Below are 17,538 nucleotides of genomic sequence, written 5' to 3' on the forward strand. Positions count from 1 at the left end.
GCTACAGATTTTTCACGAGGGAAGTTACAGAAAACACAATGCAAAAAACTTTTGGGATTCAAAAAAAAGAAAAAAGAAAAAAGGATTGGTGGAAGCTCACAGGGGGCTGAACTTCATAGGGAAGATTTCTTCTATTTATCCAGTTAAAAAGATATGAGACAGCAGCCAATCTTAAAGCAAATTTAAGAGTGATGAGGCCATCTGCCCAATTATTGTTGTCTACTACATCAGATTATTTAGTGGCAAACTGGTGGATGGCTTTGGCAAGTGGATGATTCACCACTGAGATCTCCAGACTCAATGTAAATATTAGCAGACCACTGAACAGCCACTGTAACTTTATAACTGCTACAGACACAAGTCAGACTGAGGACAGTGTTTTAGGTGGCAAAAGAAAGATTTCTTCAAACTGTACTAATCCCTTGTGGATTACCCTTATGTTTCCTTATCTTTGAAAAGGTTCCTAACTGCTAATATGTAGACTTAGTCTCAAACGGCAGATGGGACTGTTATGATCATCTCAGCTGGTCTCCTATATGCATGGGATACAGAATTTGCCCAATGGCTGATTTAAAACAGTCTTGGAAAGATACCTAAACATGCCTTGAGAGTGCCATGGGGCAGTACCTCACGATGCCAGGGCTCACTGCCCTGGAGTTTTGCCTTATTTCTCTCTCAACTTCCAGCTATTGGCTCTGTCGTGCCATGTCAGAGACATATAAAAACCTTTCCCAGTGCTGCATCATATTTCATTTCTACGTGTAAGTGGCTGGACTACTTGGCATTCTTCTTCAGAGGTGGGCAGCAGAAGTAGGCACAGCATCCAGGATTAGGGAAACAAGACATTTCCTAATTTCTACCATATATGGCCTCTTACACACCCGAAGATCACCTTGCTCTCTTGTGCAATAGCACTGCTGGGAGAGTTGCTGTAGAGACACTTGTCTTCAGTGACTCTAAATCCTTTTCTGCGGTCCAAGATGGAGCTTGCATTCTCTGTTCCCCAATGTATTACCTGAATACAGAGGGAATACAGCATTCAGCTACCTTAAAGTGCATTTTGCTGGACTGCAACCACTCATCCAGGCAATTCATGTCACTCTGTAACAATAAGCTGCTCTCCTCATTTACCACTCCACCAATCTTCGTGTCATTGTGGAGTTTTACAAGATTTCATTTTATCACCTAGATTGTTTATAAAAATTGAAATGGGCTCCTGTCTGTGAGCCCTCACTTGTAACATTGACCCTTGGTTATATTTCCCCACAAACACCTACATTTAAGACCTGTTATGAAGACCTGATACCTGCTCTTGCTTGTAGGTTGTTTCTGAAGGAGTTTAAGACACAGTTTCAGAGCAAAGGTAGAACAAAACTGTTTAGTTCTAAACCACAAATAGGAAGTATCCCAAAGTTACAGAAACAAATATTTTTTGAACTGCAGAATTGAAAGTCTCTCTCTGTCATATTCACCTGAGCTCAGTGCTCTGTTTTGCTCCTTTTATGTCTGATAGTATCCCTAAAGCTGTACAGTAAATTCCTTTTAATGATGGCTTGAAGTGTTTGATATCACCTAATGTTTTATGAGAAACACCCAGACCAGAATACAAGTCTTGGCGGGTTAGAAAAGAGAAAAAGACAGAGCTTTTAAGTTCATTTTTTTCAGATTGCTTTGGAAACTATTCTCTTAGAGATGTGCACTGTAGCTTTAAGGTTTTGAAACTACTGCATCTAGCTTCAAGGGACCCTTGATGTTTACCAGTGCATCCTCATCACTGTCTAAACTATTTCTTCAAGTTCCTGCGTAACGGCGAGGAGACAGGAATACAGAGTATTTTTGTTTCCACTGGCAGGTAAATGCTTACTCAGTTTGGTGTGTGTGGCGCAAGAGTGCCTTGGGGGGCCTGCCTGGATTTCCGTGCCAGCCGCATCCCTCCTGGAGACGCAGAGTACACTTCCCAGGCTCGCTTTGCTGATGTGAAGGGAGTAATCTGAATTTCAATTGGGCATTAACTGCTGGATGAGTGAGGCACCTCTCTGTGGAGAAACAGTCCAAGATTTGATTAAAATAAAACTGCAGATGTTACAGAGTATGTTCCCCTGGACTATACGTAGGATTCCTCTGTCTATAGGTTACACTGAATGAGCCTTGTCTTTCTCTTTTGTAACAACGTCCCCGAGTTGCACAGGCTCAGCATCGCCTTTTAGAAGTTATGCTGATCAGCCGACTTGAGACAAGGGAAATGAGGGACACTTTTCTGCCTGCAGCCCGAGGAGTCGAGATGATTACAATTTTTGCAAATGCTACTATTGAATAGGTTTGAGAAAGTACCTATCCTTATGGCCTCTGCTGCCATAGTATCTCAGCACCTCCTCGTCCCCAGCGTATTTTTTCGTGCAGCCAGCTCAGGTGAAGGAGGCAGGGGAGCAGTGTTATCCCACCTGGGCAGGTGAGGAATGGGCAGAGCAGAGCTAAGTGGCGCTCCCATGGGGACCAGTGAGCATCTGAATGCTGCAGGGCCCCTGGGCTCTTGGCTCCTGGCTGGTCACCAACCTACCAGCTGCATGGGCCAGAAAGCTTATACTGACAGCGTTCTGGCATGTAGGCACGTTTTCCTGTCCTAGGTTAGCACTGTAGTATTGCTTTAATTTGCTGTTGCCCAGAAATGTATTTTTTATATTATTACTTTACTGGGTGAAATGTTTCCTTTTGTCCTTTACAGTTTGATCTCATTGCATTTTCTCCACGCAGATATCCTCCCTAATGCAGAGCAGTCCAATCTCAGGTGCAGTGTGGCTTCACGAGCTGCCCCCGAGGGCTGGGTCCCACACATTGGTGCCACCCGCTCCTGGCCTCCCTCCTGCCCTGCAGCCCCCCGAGGCGCCGGATGTGGCTGTGATCCGCCGGGGCTCTGCAGAGGGGAGCGAGGTTGCGGCGCTGCCGACCAGGGTGGTGGCACAGACTGTCCTGCGGAGGATGGAGAAGGAGTGAGGGAAGCTCAGCCACACAGTTGCCCTGGGGTGGGAGAGCTGCTGCTGGTAGACTCATGCCCGTGTTGCTCCACCAGTGGAGGGTTTCCTCTGAAAGGCTGATTTGGCAGAAAATTGTTTTAAGGAGTGATCTGACTGCAGAGAAGGTAAGTAGTCTGCAACTTCGAATTGAATTCAGTTCAATGCTTACCAGCTCCTGTGGGTGGATTGAGTGTCCTTTTAAGCAATTTTTTTGCCTGTACACTTCTAGTTGTCCATTAAATTTCCTGCAGGTGCTACCTGAACCAAAGTTCAGCTGAAATCACACGTCGGTGTCCTCTGAGGTTGCCCAAATACTCATGCAGTTAGGGTTTTAGCTAAGAGGATCTGCCAGCATCTTTACCATACCGAGAGAAAGAAAAAAACCAACAAAACCCAGCGGTTTTCCTGGGTTCCCTGTTTGCCAGAGGAGGGAAGGAGCCGCACGCGGTGTTGACGCATAAGCAAGCAGCACTGACATGCCCAACAGGACATGCTTGCACTACAAAGGATTTAAATCCAACGATTTCGCTGCATGCAGAGGGATGTGTGCAGTCGTCCTGTAAACCAAACAACATGCACTCCGATAATGCGGAGCTAACTCGATTTATGGGGTTTCAGTGATGAGTTGCATTTGGTCTAAAATGTAAATTCAGAAGATGGAGGGGGGGGGAAATATATACACATATATATGTGTACATATATATGTATTTTTTTTGGCTTGCACTTTTGCTTATCTCAAGTCAGTTAGAAAAAAAAACCAAGTTTCTATTGGACTTTGGATGAAGCAGAGACAGCATATTTTCCCTGTCTCTCATGAAGCATCACACCCCACTTTGGGAACTTCATTTATATGCACATCATATGCAATCTGACTGACTCCTACTGTACCTTTGAACAGATCCAATCAGATACCCATATGCATGTAAATGAGGCTCCCAGAGCTGTGCTCTCAGCGCCGAGGAAGAAGAGTTAAAGAGCAGCCTCTTCTTGAAACTTGTTACAGTGACAATCTCATCCTGCAAAACACAATAAAGCCTCCCCATCCCCCCACCCCCTGCTCCCCAGCCCTGCGCTTTTCTCTCCACTGTGCATGTCAGGAGAATGCCCTGTAACTCACTTTTCCAGACTGAGGTAATTTATTTAAACATGGATTATTTGAAAAATGGGAAGGGATACAGGGTTTGATTTTAATCCCTGCTAACACAGAGAAAAGAATGCTCGTGTCACAACTCAGTGAGTGTAAAAATTAAAAAAGGCTGAGACCATTGTTTGAAAACAGGCAAAATAATTAAAATTATTATGGAATAATCACATATCACACAACAACCTCCCACTCTTATGAGCAACAATCCAAAACAGCTCCTCCAAAGCAGGCCCAGGGGCAGAGGTTCTGTATATCATTCAAAGACCATCTGTCATTCAATTCCTGTAGCCCCTTTCCACTATTCTAAGGGCAGGCTGAAATTTAGTCCTGGCATTTCTTTTTCCATTTGCTAACAAACAGCAGCGATGGCAGATAAATATGGCAAACAATAGGCGCTTGTAATGAACTGGAAAGGGATATGGATTTTTGGAAGCAGCACCAAGAAGTTCCTGGTCCTGCGCTGGGCTCTGGGGACTCCCAAAGCCTGGCTCTGCCATGTGGCTGCACAGACAGACATCTGCAAGCTGTGTTAGGCTTTCAAGAATTCAGCCAACCTGCTAAGGGGCTGATTTAAATAAGATCAAAAAAAATTTTTTTAAAAAAAGGAAAGACTGAAAGCTAATTTCATTCCAGGGTAGGATAAAGAGCAACACAAAAGGATCATGGATATACAGCACAAGCAATGCAAAGAGCCCACATTCTAGTAGTAATCTCTATTTTTATTCTGTGCTTTTCTTAACTCATTCAGCATTTCATATTGATCCTCATAAGGAAAGGCAGCAATGGATTCTGCTTTTATGCTGCTCTTTGGGAACTCACTCCTGTTAAATGATGTTTAAGCCAGTGCTCATTTTATCTTTATTTATTGTTTGGAGACTAAAAATGAATGGTGATTCTGTGGAGCTGAAGCTGAACGACAGAATTATTATTACGCAAACCTTGAATCAATATAGTTTCTTTTCACAAATTAACTCTCTCTGAAGTGCTTCAGTTGCCATTACTGGAGTGATTCTAAAATATTGCCAGACTGAAAGGGGAAAAGGGTCATGTGGGAAAGTCATTTCCAGCCTATGCTTGCTGGCATCAGTCACTCATTATTTCTGTAATAATCCTGTAAGAAGCCACTTGGGCAGCAGAAATGCCCCGAATCCTTCCTCATGTACAAAAAAAGAGATAAGGAGAAACAAGAAAAGTGGGCAAACTTGGTTGTTTGAGGTTCATGAAAAGCGAGGACACCCTTCAGGGCCAGCCTGGTAACAAGGAGTCTTAATTTTCCTGGATTTATCCTCACTCATGCTACAGTTGAGATCACTGCTGCCTTCTTTGCCTGGAGGTGCCGTCCCCTCTCCCCTGCAGCTTGGAGTCTGTCATTGGGAGAGTTGGTGAAGTCACTGTCTAATGTGCCAGCAACACAGGCATAGCACTTACCTCTTTATATCCTTTAGAGTAGGTGTGAATAACATCCTTCAGTTCTCCTACTATCTACATGACCATAGATGGAGAGCAGCTGGGCAAAAATAACAAACAAGAATAAGGTGATGCCAGTCAGGTGGAGGAAGGTATACAAAGGACTGTATGGCCTCTCTTCTGTTTGAGGACACAGATTCTGAGATTGGCCAAGACCTAAATGGGTTTTTGGACTCCTCTGAATACCACTGGTAGTCCAAAGAACCGTAACTGGAAAAAGTCTGCTTCTTCCAAAAGTGAGTTATCAGGAAATCTGTAATGCAGGTCATCAGGCAAAGGCCTGGGCGTGTTGGTCTGTGCCATCAGAAGCTCCAGCTTGCCTATGGTGTCACACTATATCTAGGATTGAAACTGTGGACCTGCAAAAACATGGCTTGTACAAAGTGCAACAGCTCAAGCAGGGCTTCTCAGAGCAAAACTGAGTTTTGCTGGCTGGGTTGGGAGGCTGGGTTGGTCATGCTGTAGACTCATGGAGGAGCAGAGAGCTGGGCTTTGGAGAGTCTGGCTGGATCTCCTACACTATTTCCTGCTGCAGGCATGGGAGTCGAGAAAAGGGAAGCCCTTCTCTGTTCCCTACGCTCTCCCAACACTACTGCCACCCCATGTACCATCTGTCTCTCAGCAGCAGCATGCCTGGCTTCCCACACTTCTGGCAGAAATAAAAGGGAAAGTGAAAACTTGGCCATTAGCTGCCTCCACCACTTGCCTTCTTTGCCTGTGCGTAGAGCTGGTTCAGCTGTATCAGTCACCAGGGAAAACCCTTCAGCAGGTGCTCAGCCGTCTGCACTGACATTGCCTTCACTACAGAATAAAAGTCAAGGGCCATCCCACAGCCCTAGTTACAGTGAACGGAAAAGGTTTGCAAATGAAGGAGTCAGACCTTCCACAGGTGTTGTACCTTGGCTGAGAAACTCGTTCGGAAAATACTGTGGCTACAACCCCTACCAGCACTGAATTCGTCGCTTCTTTGCCTTTCTGCAGTAAGTCCTTTGCCCCCATACAGCCCTGTGCATGAACCAAGCTGTTTCTCCTGCATACTGGAGAGGGAGTGTGCAACTCCTATAATGCTTCTTATATTTTTAGGACCTGGGAAGTCTCAGGTGCAGTTGGAAAGGGGAGAGGGAGGGCACATAATTACCCAGATATAATCTGGTCAGGGGGCTAGAGTTTCCAGCTTTAATATAGACCCTAAGCAAGCCTTTTAATAGTTCCCTTTCAGTGTCTCGAGGTATAAAGTATGGATAATGTTTAACAACAGGTGTGCTATCAGGATTAATTAATTAATGTAATGTAATTAGTGAGATCTTGAGAGCAAGGTGACATGAAATGCAAACGAGCACTATAGCAATCAGTCACTTTTTGCAAGCTGATTGTCTTTGCTAGAAATAAAATGTCTCTCTAGAAGAGCCTGTAGCCACTTGTTTCAAAGTAGAAAATGATAAGTAGCACATGTGGAACAATATGCTCATAACATTGCACTTTATTAAGAACTGATGACTTTGTTAGATGATTTGCAGATGACTGAGGGAGGACCCTGACCTGTAGAGCTTTCCATAATGCTTTTTTCAAACTTCTGTCCAGTACAGGCCAAGTAAAATTAAAACTCAGTGTACCTCAGGGCTGGGACACAATGGGGATATAGCTGAGTGGAAAAGAATTTTTTGAAGCTGAATCTTACTGAATGCTTCATTTTGTCTAAACACCTTAGCCAGGAACTCTCCTCTATACAAGCTAGGCAGTCAGATCCTGAGAGCCATCCTTTCATTGAAGGACAAAGCTTTGCCTATATTTTTTTCTGTCAAGAAGTGCTGTATGCTGGGGAAAAGGCTTCTGGGACCACGAGGAAAGGTAATGTCAGAGGTTTGGATTGAAAATCATGGCTGGAGCCATGGAGTTTGTTGGATACAAGACCTTTTAGATGGTGGGGTTCCAGAGGAACCCAGGAGCAACATGGAGCAACCTGGCAGTGGAAGTATCAGACATACTTTCAATTACTCCATGTATTGCAGAGTTACCCAATTGTTGCTTGAGAAGAATATCTAGATGTTACTATGGCTTCTCTACAAAAGGAGTGGAGGCCATCCATGAAAAAATGAGAGGGCTGGTCTGTCTCCATGGCTATCCAGTCAGTCCTGAGACCTGCTGGTTTTGATGTGGAAAACTGCTCATAGATGTCTGGTTGTAGGCAGCAATGTATTTGGATACTACAGTATTGGTCATGGTATAAGCAGACTGATAAACCAGCTTGTTTTTCTGAAGCTTTTACATTACTTTAAGAGAATAACAATGAGTTGTTGCTACTTACTTTAGTTGTTGCTAAATGAACCAGAGATAAAACTTCAGACTTCCTCCCCAATCCCCTGGGCCATCTAGATACCTCATGATCATTTTCAAAGGGTATAATTTACATGAGATTTTTTTTTCCTGCCTTGTGCGCCATAAATTTATAGGGAGCCCCTCTGAAAGACTTACTGCTTTTGTGATGCCTCAGATGAAGTCAATCAAGCCAACTAGTATAAAAGCCAAACTCGCAATTAATTCTGTCCCTGTGGACTATGTTGTTTGCTGTTAGACTGCAAGGTCTGTGGGGCAAGGACTTCGTCTCTTCTGGTGGAGAAGGCCCATGTTGGATGGGTGCATTTTCAGTCCATAGTTTGAGTCATGTATGTGCCCTGTAGGGAGGTGAATGTGTTGTGAGAGTGCTTTGCAAGCCCTTAGCAAATAATAAATAAATAGCGGAGAGGTTAGTTTCCTTTTCCCCTCACTCGCTACCCTTTTCACTTGCTACTTCAATTATTTTTGAAAGCTGCATAATAAATGCAAGTTGTACATTTCAGTGTTCCCAGACCAGATTAGAGAGGATTAAACATCAAGGGGTGGCAGCTGGTCAGTTTACTGCACACTTTTAATGTGGAAATGTTCCTAAATGGAAAGAAAAAAAAAAAGGTGGAAGATGGTAGGAAACTCAGACTCTTGCCTCTGCTCCCCAGGAAGCTGGTGTCTCTGCAGCAAGCAGGTGAAGGGCATGAGGAAGAAGGACTGGGGCAAAGTCCCAGAGACAGGGTATGAAGGACGCCAGACTGAGATGCTCCCAGCAGAGCTAATACCGGGGCAGTCCGAGATAGCCTGGGTGTCAGTGGCCGGCAGGAGGCCCTGGCAAACCCCAGAGCTGTCAAGATATCGGCGCCTGAGCCGCCTGCTCGCACACGGCAGTATTGCAGCAGTGGCCGCGGCGGGGCGACCTTCCCCAGGTCCTGGGCCCCGCACGATCTGCTAGGAAGGTGAGCTCCATCCCCAAGCTCGCCCGCTCCTTGACCTCTCTTTGGAGACTGGCCACAGGAGTGTCAATTAGTGCTAATTGTGAGAGGTTTCATTTGTCATGTGGCCACCTGTCTGCTAGGAAGTGGACTGAGACCACCGGCAGAGCCTAATGAACAGCTGTCGGGCAGCAACAGCTCTCGGTCACCCATGCCCAGGGCTGAGTTTGAACACTGCCTCAAGGTGAAGGCACATGGACCTGTTTCCTGGGTGAAATCTATGCCATCTGAGTCATGCCTTAAGTGCAACCTATATTTTAAGGGAATATAAATGTGTCTTTTTGTTGGCTAATTAAATTACACCCACCTCTACAATTCTGAGATGTGTATTAAAAAGTGTAATTAAATGAAAGCTCAAGTCACTAATTAGAACAATTCTTGAAGGGATACGTTTTCCCAGTGATACTTATGTAACCTCTGTATGCGTGAATGTGAATGATACGCATCTTGGCATTGCAAAATATGTCGTAACCCTTATGCATGTCTTATGCATAACAAAAAAAATTTTTTTTTTTTTCTCAGGTCAATCTGATTTCACTGCTGTGCTCTTTGATGAAAGGCTTCAGCTGGCAGTATGTATTCGGAGCCATCCCGGTAGGGAGATAGCCATTGATATGTGGATTGAGGGTTAGCGTTACTGTGGGAAACCTTGACATAAAATCCTAAGATGTGCCTAGGAGGACTGAGGGATGGATTTAGTGCTGCAGTCCCAGGTATGGTAATTCTCAGCCCTCCTTTGTACCTGCTCTTTCTTGTGAGGCTTTACTGTCCTGATATTTCCTCCCGGTTCTGCAGACATTCTTCACACTGTTTTTAAAAGCAGTCCCATAACCAAAATGTCTCTGCGTGTGTGTGTGTGTGCATATAAGCAAGGTTCCCTGATGTCCAATGCAAAGCTCCTGTGTCAGAGAAGTGCCATGGTAAAAGTGTTTGGCTGTGGGCAGGCTTACAGCTTGGCAGTAACATACGGAGATTTTCTATAATTGTTAATGGTGAGGGGACCCCAAATTCCTGCCTAGCATCTCCCCTTCTCCCAACTCCTGCTTTGCAGAGGTGTATGAGGGGAAGCTCTGAGCCCTGTTTCTGCAGAGCAGGGTAGATACCGCTCCCGCCTGTTTCCTTCTGCCTTACGTTGCCTCTAACACACTGCAGAGCTAAATGTGCATAAAAGAGGAGGCAGGATCCGGTCTGCAGTTCCCGTATGAAACTTTAGGGCACCCCTAGTAGTGCTATTCCAGAAACGACAAGGAGACTTTGACAATCAAATGAGGTAGAAATATCTGTGGGTGAGCGTGGCTCGGACACTGATCCAGCAGTCCTGGCCGTGGGGAACCGATCACCTTGGCAGAGGTGGTGATGACACATTGTGAAACGCAGCTGCCACGCAGGGGACGTTAGCTGCGGTCTTTCCATGGGGCAGCCCTCTCACTGTCCCCATGTTCAGGGAGGAAAACCATGTCTCTCTGCCTTTGCTTTTTTCCAACAGCATGCCAAGAATAGCTCTGCAGGGACTGAAGCAGGGGAAAGCTGATTACAGCTTTTGATTGATGATGCCTTACAAGTTTAGAGAGATTTCATAGAAAAGCCTGATTTACTTATGCATCAGTTCTAGAGATGGGCCCAGAGCAAAAGCCTAGATTCGAATGCCTCAAGCTTTTAGAAAATTTGGAAGGGGATCTACATTTTTCACCTATAAGTTGCCTTGTAACAATTTTTTTTTGAGTGTGAATCTATTTTTTGCTTACATTTTCTACTCCCTAAGGCCCCTTCTTTACAAATTGTCTCCAGAGTAATTCAGGATGCTGAAACCATTGATCACTGCATAAATCTTACAAGATTGAGAGTGTTACAATATTATGCAGCACACGCTGCTCAGGCTGCAGCTGTACTGTCCTACTGGCACAGACTTTCCTTGGACAAAGAAGCAGGCTGTATCCACGCATGGTATTTTTTTACCTATCAGAGTGCATAGAGAACATTAGTAAGTGCTTGAGGTGGCTGGGGCTGCAATTATTTTCTGGATTTGTTGTTTACAGCAGTCTCTATGTCCATGCCTTTTCTTCACTGTAAAATGCTGGGTGTTTCCAAATGCTGCAAGATAGAGACACTTTGTAAGAGTATTTTAGAGACAGTAGAGTCTTTAAAATAGATGGACAACTGCATGCACACACACAAATTTAAATGTAGCATTATATATAAGTACAAAGATTAAAAATACTGGAATGAAGACAACTACATCATTTACAGATATGATTATATTTTATATCTAATTGTTGAAAATAACCCTCTAGCACTTAAAGATTACTGTAATGGACTTACTAAAACAGCATGTCCAGTGTGAGGGTGGAACCAGGAACAGAAAATGATGGCTGAAAAATAATGCTAAAAAGCGATAGAACAAAGGGCTTAAATAGCCAGTGTTTGCAGTCTTAACTATCATAGTTGCTACTTTTGTCCAGCATAATAAAAGCGAGCCTTAACAGTATTGATAGTAACACTTCTGCAGTAGTGTGTGTAATCAGATGCCAGTGCTTTTACAAAATACTCCCAACATGAATACAATGAGGCTAGACTGCAAACGCTTTGCCTATAAACGCTGCAAGGCTAGCAAGATATCTCACTGTATGTTTTCCATCCTCTTACTGCTATGTTGGTTTTTTTTTTTCCACTTTCCTTGCCAAACTTGTAAATGTATCACTCCCTCCCCCCCCCCCACCTTCCTTGCCCCAGTCATCTGCACTTTTTGGCGTTTGCTGGCATCTGCAACTCTAAAATACAGGGGAAGAGACCACCCTTGTATGCATGTCTAGCCTGTTAGAAGCAAGAACTCCTGGGCATTTTTAAAGAGAACTGTTTTATGTCAATTTTTCAAATGAAATTGATTGAATTTAGTGACCTACTTCTCTCCAAAGTTGCTGAACATCCACATTTGAAATTGATGGAAACCGTGGCTGCTCAGTAATCTCAAATAGGCAGCCAAAACTGAACATGGGCTGAGAGTCTTCTGGTCTTATTAGGGAGAGGCCAGCTTATTCCCGAATTCACGTATCTGTGAACTAAAGCAAAATCTTAGAAAGAAACCTGGTTTGATCCAGTTTCAGGTGAGAACTTGGAAAGCTGGTAGAAGAGTCACTTGCAGAAAGATGGGAGATAATCATAGCCTGGGTAAAGATTTCACTGTTCAGAAGTTACTTTTTTTTTTTTTTTTCATTCAGTGGTGGGTTGTCAGTATCTTAGAAAACATGTCTGGATTGCAAACCCTTTGTCTACATTATTTCATGCCATATGGCCCTGATCCTTTATTAACATCGCTTGTACTACCTAAGCAGCCAGGAGCTCCAGGCAGGGGCTGGGATATCGCTGTTTCAGGGAGTACAAAAACACTGAACAAGAGGATTTTTGCCCTAGATGGGCTGTGGTGAACAAGGGGCAAGAGACATACAGGCACAGAAAGGCATAAGGCTAAAGGAAGCAATCCTGGTCATCAAGAAAAACAGCGGTGCTAGGAAAGGTGAAGGAAGTCAGGTTTTCTCATGCTCTGTTTGAAGTGGAGATGAGAGAATGAAAATAAAGCCCTCTGAGTCAGAGCATCTCTCCTTTCACCTCCTGCATCGCTGCTGCCTCCCCAAATGGCACCTGCTTCTCCTTCCAGTCAAGTTATTTGGAGATTTAAAAATGCAGAAAATAACCTCCTAGTAGGTACCTATCTGTTCCTTGGAAACAAAGCAGATCTGGGCAAGATTAAAAAAGGATTACAGGTCTATTGATATCACTTGTGAGAACACCTAAGGATGATGCCTCCAAGGAAAAAGAAGATAGTTAAGGAAATAAACTTGGGGAATATGGCCAGTGGGAGGAGCAGTAGGAGGATGGGGGAGGAAGAGGAGCCACCAAACTCAGGGGATACTGATTGAAGTTGTAAGAGTAGGGCACAGACTCTCTGAAAGTCTTGGGAGGAAAGAAACAGGGATTGATCACTTGCATCAAAGGCACTGGATAGATCAAAGAGAACAAGAATAAAGAAGGGTTCTTGTAAATGTAGCTTTTGCAAAAATACTTCAGGTAAGGGGGGGGGAAGCACAACTTTATTACACTCCTTTTCACTACAAAGTGCTCCTTTTTCAAATCCATGTGCTTTCACAGGGCTTACACCTCCTTCTCCTTCATAGGCAAAATCTTACAGGTCTACAGATTTTTAAAGCAAGATGGGCCAAATTTCTCCTGTGCTCTCTCCCCAAACCCATGCTATGCAGATCCTGTTGAGATCAGTTAGAAGCAAAGTTCTTTGCCCAAAGGCAGGCTGGGGCTTCCAGCTCTGCAGCGAGGGTGTCCCAGCCAGGCTCCTGTGTTTGAAAGCTGATGCTCAGGCACCTCCATTTCGTCTTCTCTTTTTCTGCTTTTCCTTCCTTGGGTTCATGTGTTGCTTTTAAAACTCAACCATGGCAAGTTTTTCAACATTTGATATGGCATCAAGGGAAGAAGAGCTCTGTTGATGGAAACAGAGAGATATAAGAATCTTTTTTTCTTCTGGACTGAAAATAAAATAAAAGCCCTGCCCTGGTGTGATGCATGGTTATTCAGCAAGCTTTCTGCTGCGAGCTGACAAGTGTGGGGTTGGGGGTGGAGGATGGAGTTTCAGCTAATTCCACGAAACTATGCTGATTATCGGAGGTGTCAGATGTATACGTGTCAAGGAGCATTTGAGCCTTCACTTCTTGTCAGATCATTTTTTAAATCAGGGTGCCTGGGGCCCTTCTCATCGGCAAAAACAGGATATAAGCCTTCCCTCCTCGAAGATGATTATCAGTTTTAGAAGAAATACATTTGTATACTTTGAGAAGTCTGCTTGAAATGTAACCAGGCAACTCATTTAAGGGCAGGAGACAAATGTCAGCCCAAACTCAAGGCTGAGCTGCACGCAGGGTTTATAAATTCTGCTTCTGAAAGTACAGACAGTGGGTCAGTTTTGGGTGCCAGGGAAGCTGGCACAAACCAGACTCACTGCTTACATTTATAGTACACAAAAGGGAGTAGGCATAACTATAATGCCTGGGAAAAGGTGCAAGTTAAAGTAGTAGGTGGTCTACTTTAGCTAATATTTCCTTGCAGGTTTCTGCTAGCTACTTTTTTGGTATATTATATTTTACTGTCTCTTGGATGTATGACTTACAGACTCTTGTAGTTTCAGACAGCTACCTGCATGTGGAAGGCATAAATTATGTGTGAATTTAAAGGTCTAACTCTTGATTGCACTGAGGCCCTTTACGTACTTTTGGCGGCCCACAATAGGCATGGTTACAAGGATGCTGTTTCTTGTCATACCTACTCCTTTTGCAGATGGGCTTCTCCATAACTGAGAGTTCAGGCAGACTTGAGATCCCTCTTTAAATGCTCAGACCTGTGCAGAGGATAGAAGTGTGCGTGCTGCAATATGAAAATGTTCTGCTCTCATTTCCTACAGGTAAATGACTATGCATAGACCTGAGCCCTCACAGAGTAGGGTGTTGCATGCTGCCTGTTGCGGGTGGGGACTGGAGGCTCATGCTATCTGCAAAGAGCATTTTAGCCTTGCTTCGATTCACCTGTGAATTTACCCAAAGGTGACTCTTAAAACTTCTTTCCCTTCTTAAAAAGCTTCTGTGATGAAGTAATATTTTAAACACTTCTCCACCTGTCTGGAGCCAATTTCTTTAGGTTAATAAAAATCTACCTAGAAATAGATATCTCCGAAACACCACATCTGCAGCATCTCGCTATTAACGCATTTATATTAGGTGGCATAAGCAAGCTTGTCTTTTACCCGTGCACATGTCCCTTTGCGAACTCAGCATCTGTAGGCTTGGGGGAGAGCGGGGCATTGCTGTGCTACTCACAAACCAAGGTGCCGACTTCAAACCTTGTCCAAAGCATCATGTTTTGTGAGATTTGAGCAGACACATTTGTCGTGAGCACGGCAGCCGAACTGGGCTTCGGTCAGAAATTGCTGTGAAAGCCCAGCTTTGTTTTACTGAACCGCTCACATATGAAATAGCAATAACATCCTTGCAACCATGTTTTACTGCTGGTAATGGGCTGTGAGTGCACTTCCTGGGGGGAGACAGGCCCTGAGAGCTGAGCCGGCCTAATGGGTTGTGATGATTTACGGCAGCGATGGTGGGAAGAGGCGTTTGGAAATCTGAAGACGGACACCGTGAGCATCATGCAGGTCCAGATCGTGGCTTGATTTGAGGAGGTTCGGAGACGGTTTTCCTTGCTGCTCCTGACCACGGCATGTGGGCCATATCCCAGGGCTGTGGACCACGGCTCTCCTGTGCAGGCATCGATGACTGCAAAAATGTTCCTCTGCTCTCCTGCGAGGGCAGAGGGTCTTCCCCCATGGTCTGAGCTCTGCAGCTCAGCTCTGCTCTGCTGCAAAGATTTGTAGGGGCTTGTTTCATACTGCAGCTCTTTTTCCTCTGACTTGTCTCACATCATCAGTACGTCTTTGTAAGGAAAACTGTCAGCTTTTCTTGTAAGTGCTTTTGAGTACTGAAGATCATCCCCTATTTTAAGTTTTTTTTGCTTGTTAGAGCAACTGCACTTTCTTACTTACATTTTCTGCTCCCTCAAGGTCTCCTATTTACAGACAATCTGTCTCTGGAATGATTGCTGAAGCAGCTGATCGCTGTATAAATCTTCACAGGCTTCACAGTATATGCAGCAAACATGTGTGAGTCTAAAATTGCACTGTCCTGGTACCACAGATTACTCCTTATTAAAAAATCAGTATTTAGAAAGCCCTAGATCTGGAGGAAAGCACCCAAACTGGTTGTTTAAAATATAATGTTTTATGAATTTGTTGTTACTGCAGCTCGCCACACTGATAAGTTTGCAGATGGATATCTTTTGTATCTCCACAGAACAGGCACTAAACTAGCAGTGAAATTCTGAATTTTTCCACAAGCAATGCAGCTGCTAGACTGTTCCACGAGGGTAGAACTGGACCAGGATTAAAGGAAACACTGCAAGGGGCCGTGGGTCTCCTAGCATGTCTCGAAGCACAGAAGTCAAAGAACAATAGGAGCAGGTTGCAAAAATTCACAGACTCAGTAAAAATTCCCTCTCATGGTCATGGAAATATGTGTTTTTCTATTCTTTGACACAAAGGCACCCACTACTTACCTGGTCTTCTTCTAGGCAAGAGGACGCAGGGCATAGCAGTCTTGTTCACTGTTTTATTGCTCTCTTTATTTGGTGAGAATTCCAACTATTAGGTGAACTATTTTGTGAATATGAAAATGATAGTAAAATCACTGACTAATTTTACAAGAACTATTGAAAAGCCACCCAAGCTATCTTCAAACCAGTGATTCAGAGGTAAAAATCTCGATCATGTCAGATGGCCACACAAAAATAAAGAAAACTCTTTCAAAATCAGTCAAATCAAGAAAACTCAAATCCTGTGGTGTGGAAAAACGGTGGAAATGTTTCACACAGCCATATATCGCTTAGCACCAATTTCTTACATTCAGTTCTGCTAGGGTGATTCATAAAAGTGCTCTTGCATGAGATCTCTGTTGTCTAATAAGCACCGAGATGACACCGCAATCGTCTCTCAGAGGAGTGGGAGTAGCCTTGCTGTCCGCTAAGGGAAAATGCAATGATCAGTGGCAGGCAAAAGCAACACAGGCAACCGCTCCTTTGTGTGTGTGTCCTAAGCACCATTTAAATGGTGTAAAATAATCTGTGCCAGTCCATTTAGCAGCAGGAAGCAGGAGAAGAACACTTATAATCTTAAGCAGTTACAAGAACTAGCTGAAAATATACTACACTGATGCTGAAAAATAATTATAGCCCTTTAAAGGCAGTATTTACTTGTTTAGTAAATGGAATGTAGCTGTCAGTTTGGACTTCTCAAGTGAATTTCTTGAAATGCAAACTATTGACTTATTATTACTAATAATTTTAAATCAGTGTTGATTACTTAAGATTTTCCATCAAGTCTTACAAGACATAGATTTCTTTCTCAGAGCCCAGATGTTAGATCTATAATAATGTAGACATCCCAGTTTTTATTATTAAAAAAGAAAGATAAAAGAAAAGAAACACCCCCCAAAATAGTTTTCAGATATCATGGCTTTCATGAAAACCAGAAAACAGGAATCTTAAAGACTCAAGAAAGATTAAACAAAGGGAATCTGAAAATCTTTGTTTACTAAAATATGCCTAGTTTTTTAATATTATGGGTTGGCAAAGCAGTTTTAACTGGTCATAATTTCTGACTGCTGTTAGAATGAGAAAAACACACCGAATTCCTTGACACCTAGGTAGAAAATGATATTGTAGAAGTGGTTGTCATGGTATAAGTCCCACATGCTGTGGCTCTCCTGATGGCATACTCTGGCATCCTGGGATGCTGTGTGCCTGCTTTCCAGCTGACGCACGTGGGATATCTGTCTGTGGAGACCAAGCGGTAACATTGCAAGAATATCAGGAAGAAGCTCTTTCAAAGGGAAGATGAAGCAGATGTGCAAAATGCGAGTGGAACAGCTAGAAACACTGCAATAATACCCAGGTGAAATCCCACCTCCACTGAAGTCAGTGCAAAACTCCCCATAGC

Source organism: Apteryx mantelli, chromosome 3 (assembly GCF_036417845.1).
Source record: "Apteryx mantelli isolate bAptMan1 chromosome 3, bAptMan1.hap1, whole genome shotgun sequence".
NCBI lineage: Eukaryota > Metazoa > Chordata > Aves > Apterygiformes > Apterygidae > Apteryx > Apteryx mantelli.